Raw genomic sequence first — 8,019 nt, 5'->3', positions numbered from 1 at the left:
CTATATGAGTCACTTTCCACAATCTATATGTATAATTAACATGTTAAAATCATATACATCCAATTTGACATCCTTTTGCCACCTATTAATGCCACTTTCATACAAGTTAATTTTATTCCACATTTTGGCTCTAATCAACCATGTAAGTCACTTTGCACCCTATAAGAGTCACTTTCCCCATATATTGATACAATTAACATGTTAACATCATGTACATGCAATTAAACATCCTTCTAACCACCTTTTGGTACCCCTTTCCTACAAGTCCATTTTGGGCCACATTTTGGCACTAATCAATCATGCAAGTGACTTCTCACCATATTAGAGTCACGTTTTACCTTATAAGAGTCACTTGTCATCATATATTGGTACAATTAACATGTTAACATCATGTACATGCAATTAGAAATTATTTTACAACCTCTTAGTGCCACATTCATAAAAGTCAATTTTGGTCCACATTTTGGTTATAATTAACCATGTAAGTCACTTTTCACCATGTTAGAGTCGTTTTGCACCCTATAGGAGTCACTTTCCACAATCTATATGTATAATTAACATGTTAAAATCATATACATCCAATTTGACATCCTTTTGCCACCTATTAATGCCACTTTCATTCAAGTTAATTTTATTCCACATTTTGGCTCTAATCAACCATGTAAATCACTTTTCACCATAATAGAGTCACTTTACACCCTATAAGAGTCACTTTCCCCATATATTGATTCAATTAACATGTTAACATCATGTACATGCAATTAAACATCTTTCTAACCACCTTTTGGTACCCCTTTCCCACAAGTCAATTTTGGGCCACATTTTGGCTCTAATCAATCAAGTAAGTGACTTATCACCATATTAGAGTCACTTTGCACCTTATAAGAGTCACGTGCAATCATATATTGGTACAATTAACATCTTTAACATCATATATATCCAATTAGAAATCCTTTTACCACCTCTAAATGCCACATTCATAAATCAATTTTGGTCCACATTTTGGTTTTAATTAACCATGTAAGTCACTTTTCACCATGTTAGAGTCGTTTTGCACCCTATATGAGTCACTTTCCACAATCTATATGTATAATTAACATGTTAACATCATATACATCTAATTTGACATCCTTTTACCACCAATTAGTTCCACTTTCATACAGGTCAATTTTGTTCTACATTTTGATTCTAATCAACCATGTAAGTCACTTTTCACCATATTAGAGTCACTTTGCACCCTATAAGAGTCACTTTCCACCATATATACAACAATTAACATGTTAACATCATATACATCCAATTTGACATCCTTTTACCACCTATTAATGCCACTTACATACAAGTTAATTTTATTCCACATTTTGGCTCTAATCAACCATGTAAGTCACTTTTCACCATATTAGAGTCACTTTGCATCCTATAAGAGTCACTTTCCCATATATATTGATACAATTAGCATGTTAACATCATGTACATGCAATTCCTTCTAACCACATTTTGGTACCCCTTTCCCACAAGTCAATTTTGGGCCACATTTTGCAATCATATATTGGTACACTTAACATCTGTAACATCATATACATCCAATTAGAAATCCTTTTACCACCTCTTAATGCCACATTCATACAAGTCAATTTTGGTCCACATTTTGGTTCTAATTTACCATGTAACTCACTTTTCACCATGTTAGAGTCGTTTTGCACCATATATGAGTCACTTTCCACACTGTATATGTATAATTAACATGTTAACATCATATACATCCAATTTGATATCCTTTTACCACCTATTAGTTCCACTTTCATACAGGTCAATTTTGTTCCACATTTTGCTTCTAATCAACCATGTAAGTCACTTTTCACCATATATACAACAATTAACATGTTAACATGATATACATCCAATTTGACATTGTTTTATGACCTATTAATGCCACTTTCATACAAGTAAATTTTATTCCACATTTTGGCTCTAATCAACCATGTAAGTCACTTTTCACCATATTAGAGTCACTTTGCACCCTATAAGAGTCACTTTCCCCATATATTGATACAATTAACATGTTAACATCATGTACATGCAATTAAACATCCTTTAACCACCTTTGAGTACCCCCTTTCCTACAAGTCAATTTTGGGCCACATTTTGCCTCTAATCAATCATGTAAGTGACTTATCACCATATTAGAGTCACTTTGCACCTTATAAGAGTCACTTGCCATCATATCACAATTAACTTGTTAACATTATACATCCAATTAGAAATCCTTTTACCACCTCTTAGTGCCAAGTCAATTTTACTCCACATTTTGGTTCTAATTAACCATGTAAGTCACTTTCCACCATATTTGATGTGAATATGAAAGGAAATTTGGTTGAGGATCAGCCTTTAATCTGTTGCTCACTACAATGGGGTTTGACAATGACAAGAGACAAATATGGGTCACAAAGCTTACTTGGACAGCAAAGCATGATGAAGGAACGGATGAAGCTTTGCCACTCAGCTCAACAACCAGCATGGGCTGACCTATTTTGGCTTATATAATTAATAATTCGACTTTTGGCTTGCAAGTTTTTACCTTTCAGTTGAAAGGGTTTTTCTTGCTTTAAGCACTTAGGATTTTATTTTCCTATTTGGATTCTGTTTTTATATGTTTTCTGTTTGGATTTGGATTTGGATTTTAAATTTGTTTCCTGAAAGGATTCAGATATTGGCTAATTCAAGCTGATATTGAATTTCTCTTGGAATTCTGTTGGGTTTAGGTTATTGGTTAAGCCTATAAATACCCCTCTCATGTAATCTTTTAAGATATATGTGATGATTATGTTTTGAGATAAACTATGATTAGTTTTCTTTCTTCTAAACTTCAATTACTGGATTGTTTTGAAGGTTAGATTCAAATTACTTAGTTTCTGGATTGATCTAAGGAATTTGAGATTCAAAGTTCACGGTTCTGGATTGATCGTGTTCATTGAAATATCCTCTTCTTCTTTTATCCCTTTTCTTCTTGTTTTTGTTTCTTTGTGGTGCGATCCACATCAATTTGGTATCAAGAGCCAAGGTTGTTTTTTCTCCAATTTCCTAATAGTTGGGAGATCTAGGTTCTGAAAAAAAAAAAAAAATTTTTTTACTATTCACGGGTACTGTTCCCGGGTTTACTGTTCACCGGTTACTGTTCACGGGATGCTGTTCACGTGCACTGTTCATCAGAATTTTTTTTCCCCTTCGTATTTTTCATATGGCTACCGATGAATTACTCATGAAATTAATTAAAAAATTGGAGGGTATAGATGTACGAACGGAAAAGCTTGCTGATTCAACAGAGTCTAGATTGGAAGCGGTTGGTAAACTTTTACTTAAGGTGCAAAACGACAAGACACATGATGAACTTGTTGATTCGGATGATTTTGTTTCACCTAAAGAGAAAAGCTTTAAAATTGATGACCGTGAGATTAAACTTGATGATTTTACAGGATTAGGCAGCCCAGACGATTTTCTTGAATGGGTTCGACAAGTTGAGAAGATTTCTGATTATAAGCAGTTTGATGATAAGACACGATTTCAAATTGCTACGATCAGACTTATAAAGAATGCAGGATTATGGTTTGAGAACCTGAAGGCAAGAAGAGCTAGATCTGGAAAAGAAAAGATCATGACTTGGACAACTTTAAAGAAAAAACTTCGTGCAAGGTATCTTCCGGATGATTACGAACAGGTACAATACTTGAAGCTCACCTCCCTTTCTCAAGATACAATGAGTGTTTCAGAGTATGTTGCTGAATTTGATAGATTATGCTTAATTTGTGACTTGGCGGAAAAAGAAACAATGAAAATTGCAAGGTTTATTCGTGGATTAAAACGACCTATTGCTAAAAAGGTAGAATTACATTCATATAGCTCGTTTAATGATGTTTGCAAGCTAGCTATGAAAATAGAATCTCATCAAGAAGAGGAGAAACTGAAGTCTACTTTTAAAGGGTTTGGGTCTGGTACTTCCAAAGGGACTGGACAGTTTAAATCTAATTTTTCCGATGACTCTACACAAGCTTCGCTGAAAAGTCAATCGACTGGCTTTACTGCACAACCAGAGACTTCTTCATCGGCCGAGAAGAAGGCTGAAAGGCAGAAAGTGTATGTGTCTAAAGAAGAGTTCGATAGTCGACGAAAGTGTTTTAAGTGTCAAGGTAAAGGACATATTGCAAGTGAGTGTCCTTCTAGAAGAACTCTTACTATGAAGCAATACATGGAGTGGGATGCAGAGGAACAGTTCTTACAATTTCTCCCAGAAGTGACTCAAGAGAAATTAGTCAATAATGACGGAGATGAACTTGCTTATGCAGAGAATGATGCTAATTTGCTTGTTGTTCGTAGGATTTTACACACAGAGACTACACCAAATACTGATCAACGAGAAAACTTATTTCACACAAGGTGTAAATTTGGGGATCGGACTTGCAATATGATTATTGATAGTGGATCATGCACGAACGTTGCATCCATTGACATGGTCAATAAGCTAAATCTTCCAACTCGTGTTCATGAGAAACCATATAAGTTAAATTGACTTGATGACTCGAAGGGTTTAGACGTGAAAAAGCAAGCCTTGGTGAGTTTTTCGATTGGTAGTTATAAGGATGAGTTATGGTGCGATGTAATTCCTATGAGTGCATGTCATCTTTTACTTGGAAGACCATGGCAGTTTGATAGAAAGGTAATGCATGAAGGTGATACTAATGTTTATTCGGTACAAGTTGGGAGTAAACGTATTAAACTTCAACCTTTGTCTCTTAATGAGTATTATGAACATATGCGTGATTCAAAGAAGAAAACTAGCTTATTTTTGTCAGGAAAAGAATTTGAAAAGGAGGCGGCTACAAATGGGGGTATAGCATATGCTTTGTTTATAAAGAAAATAACTCCTAATCAAGGCGATTCAGATCCACTTCTTCATGATTTGCTCGCTGAATTTGGTGATGTTTTTCCAGATGAGTTACCTACTGGTTTACCTCCAGTACGAGGAATCGAGCATGCAATTGATCTTATTCCTGGTGCTCCTTTACCTAATAAACCTGCTTATAGATGTGATCTAGAGGCCTCTAAAGAGCTTCAGAGACAAATTGAAGATTTGATTGAAAAAGGTCTTGTACGCGAGAGTATGAGTCCTTGTGCGGTTCCCGCTTTGCTAGTTCCAAAGAAGGATGGAACATGGAGAATGTGTGTTGATTCTAGAGCGGTGAACATTACCATCAAATATCGTTTCCCTATGCCTCGATTAGAAGACATGCTTGATGAGTTGCATGGTGCGATAATTTTCTCTAAGATTGATCTTCGAAGTGGATATCATCAAATGCGGATTCGTGAAGGTGATGAATGGAAAACAGCTTTTAAAACTAAACAAGGATTATATGAGTGGATGGTGATGCCTTTTGGTCTTTGTAATGCCCCTAGCTCCTTTATGCGGCTCATGAATGAGGTACTTCGTCCTTTCCTAAACAAATTTATCGTTGTCTATCTTGATGATATTCTGGTTTATAGTAGAGATAAATTTGAGCATATGCATCACCTTAGACTTTTGTTTGAAAAGTTGCGAGACCAGAAACTTTTTGGTAAACTCGAGAAGTGTTCTTTTATGGTATCGCGTATCTCGTTTCTTGGTTATATTATTTCTGATTGTGGAGTACAAGTTGATCCTGAAAAGGTTATAGCTATTTCTTCCTGGGTTGTTCCTCAAACCGTGCATGAGGTGCGGAGTTTTCATGGATTGGCTTCTTTTTATAGAATATTTATCAAAAACTTTTCTTCTATTACGACTCCTATTACCGAGCTACTAAAAAAGGGTGAGTTTGAATGGTCTAATCAAGCTCAAAAGGCATTCGATGAGATTAAGGAAAAGCTTTGTAATGCTCCAGTTTTAGCCTTACCAGATTTTAATACACTATTCGAGGTTGAGTGTGATGCAAGTGGAGTTGGTATAGGTGCTGTTTTGATTCAAGCAAAAAGACCTATTTCATTTTTTAGTGAAAAGCTGACTGGCGCAAAACACAACTATTCTAATTATGATCGTGAGTTTTATGCTATTGTCCGAGCATTGGATCATTGGTCGCATTATTTGTGTCCCAAACCTTTTGTGCTATATTCTGATCATGAAGCGCTAAAGTTCATTAATGGACAGCAAAAGTTGAACTATCGTCATGCTAAATGGGTGGAATTTCTTCAATCTTTCACATTTTCCTCAAAATACAAAGAAGGAAAGTCTAATGTCGTGGCAGATGCTCTTTCAAGGAGGGCGTATTTGTTAGCTATGGTTGATGCTCGAATTCTTGGTTTTGAGCTTCTTAAAGGCTTGTATGCATTTGATGTTGATTTTGCACAAGAATTCAGTTCTCCAACTCGGAATTACACCATTCAAGATGGGTTTCTTTTTAAGGGGAATAAGCTTTGTATTCCTTATTGTGGTGTGCGTGAGTTACTTGTTCGTGAAGTACATAGTGGTGCTATTGCCGGCCATTTTGGGGTGCATAAAACTTTGGATTTGTTAAATGAGAGTTTTTTCTGGCCTCGAATGATTCGAGATGTTCAATCAGTGGAGATGTGCTACTTGTCAAAAGGTCAAAAGTACATTTTCTAAGGGTTTGTATACTCCACTTCCTGTTGCTGAAGTTCCGTGGGATAGTGTAAGTATGGATTTTATCATTGGTTTTCCAATAACGCAAAGAGGGAAGGATTCTATAATGGTTGTCGTTGATCGTTTTTCAAAGATGGCTCACTTTATTCCAATGACTAAGACGGATGATGCACAACATGTTGCTGATCTCTATTTTAAGGAGATTGTTCGTTTGCATGGTATTCCACGAAGCATTGTTTCTGATCGAGATTCAAAGTTTTTGAGTCACTTTTGGAAGTGTTTATGGAGATGGCTTGGAACTAAGTTGCTATTTAGCACATCTCATCATCCTCAGACGGATGGCCAAACTGAGGTGACTAACAAGACTTTAGGTACCTTACTTCATGGATTAGTAGGCAAGACTCAAAAGGATTGGGATATCAAGTTATGTCATGCTGAGTTTGCTTATAATCGATCTCATTCTTCTACTACCTCCCGTTCTCCTTTTGAAGTGGTTTATGGTATTAACCCATTTCTTCCAATTGATTTGCTTCCTTTACACAAAGATGATATTCACACTGATGCCAAGAATCGTTTGGATGTCTTTAAGAAGACCTGTGAGCAAGTAAAAGAGAGGATTGAGAAGATGAATGCACTTTACAAGGCTCGAGCCGATAAGAGGCGTAACCTGTATTCAAACCTGGAGATCTTGTTTGGGTTCATTTGCGAAAAGAAAGGTTTCCAAGAAAAAGAAAGAACAAGCTTATGCCAAGGGCAGATGGTCCATTTGAGGTACTTGAAGCTTATGGAGATAGCGCTTACAAGATAGATCTACCAAGTAACTTTGGCGGTGTTAGTGCAACTTTTAATGTGGGTGACCTTTCTCCTTACTTGGATGATGTGAATTTGAGGGCAAATTTTTTTGATGAGGGGGAGAATGATGTGAATATGAAAGGAAATTTGGTTGAGGATCAGCCTATTAATCTGTTGCTCACTACAATGGGGTTTGACAATGACAAGAGACAAATATGGGTCACAAAGCTTACTTGGACAACAAAGCATGATGAAGGAACGAATGAAGCTTTGCCACTCAGCTCAACAACCAACATGGGCTGACCTATTTTGGCTTATATAATTAATAATTCGACTTTTGGCTTGCAAGTTTTTACCTTTCAGTTGAAAGGGTTTTTCTTGCTTTAAGCACTTAGGATTTTATTTTCCTATTTGGATTCTGTTTTTATATGTTTTCTCTTTGGATTTGGATTTTAAATTTGTTTCCTGAAAGGATTCAGATATTGGCTAATTCAAGCTGATATTGAATTTCTCTTGGAATTCTGTTGGGTTTAGGTTATTGGTTAAGCCTATAAATACCCCTTTCATGTAATCTTTTAAGATATATGTGATGATTATGTTTT

At 35.9% G+C, this 8,019-nt stretch overlaps 1 pseudogene; it reads left to right on the top strand.

Moving 5' to 3' along the window:
- Window positions 1-3,238: 3,238 nt before the first annotated feature.
- Window positions 3,239-7,720, top strand: LOC141702110 (uncharacterized; annotated as a pseudogene).
- Window positions 7,721-8,019: the final 299 nt, after the last annotated feature.

Source organism: Apium graveolens, unplaced genomic scaffold (assembly GCF_009905375.1).
Source record: "Apium graveolens cultivar Ventura unplaced genomic scaffold, ASM990537v1 ctg4664, whole genome shotgun sequence".
In the NCBI taxonomy this organism is placed as follows: domain Eukaryota; kingdom Viridiplantae; phylum Streptophyta; class Magnoliopsida; order Apiales; family Apiaceae; genus Apium; species Apium graveolens.
The sequence above is the reverse complement of the archived record's forward strand: the minus strand, read 5'-3'. Positions and strand labels throughout refer to the sequence as shown.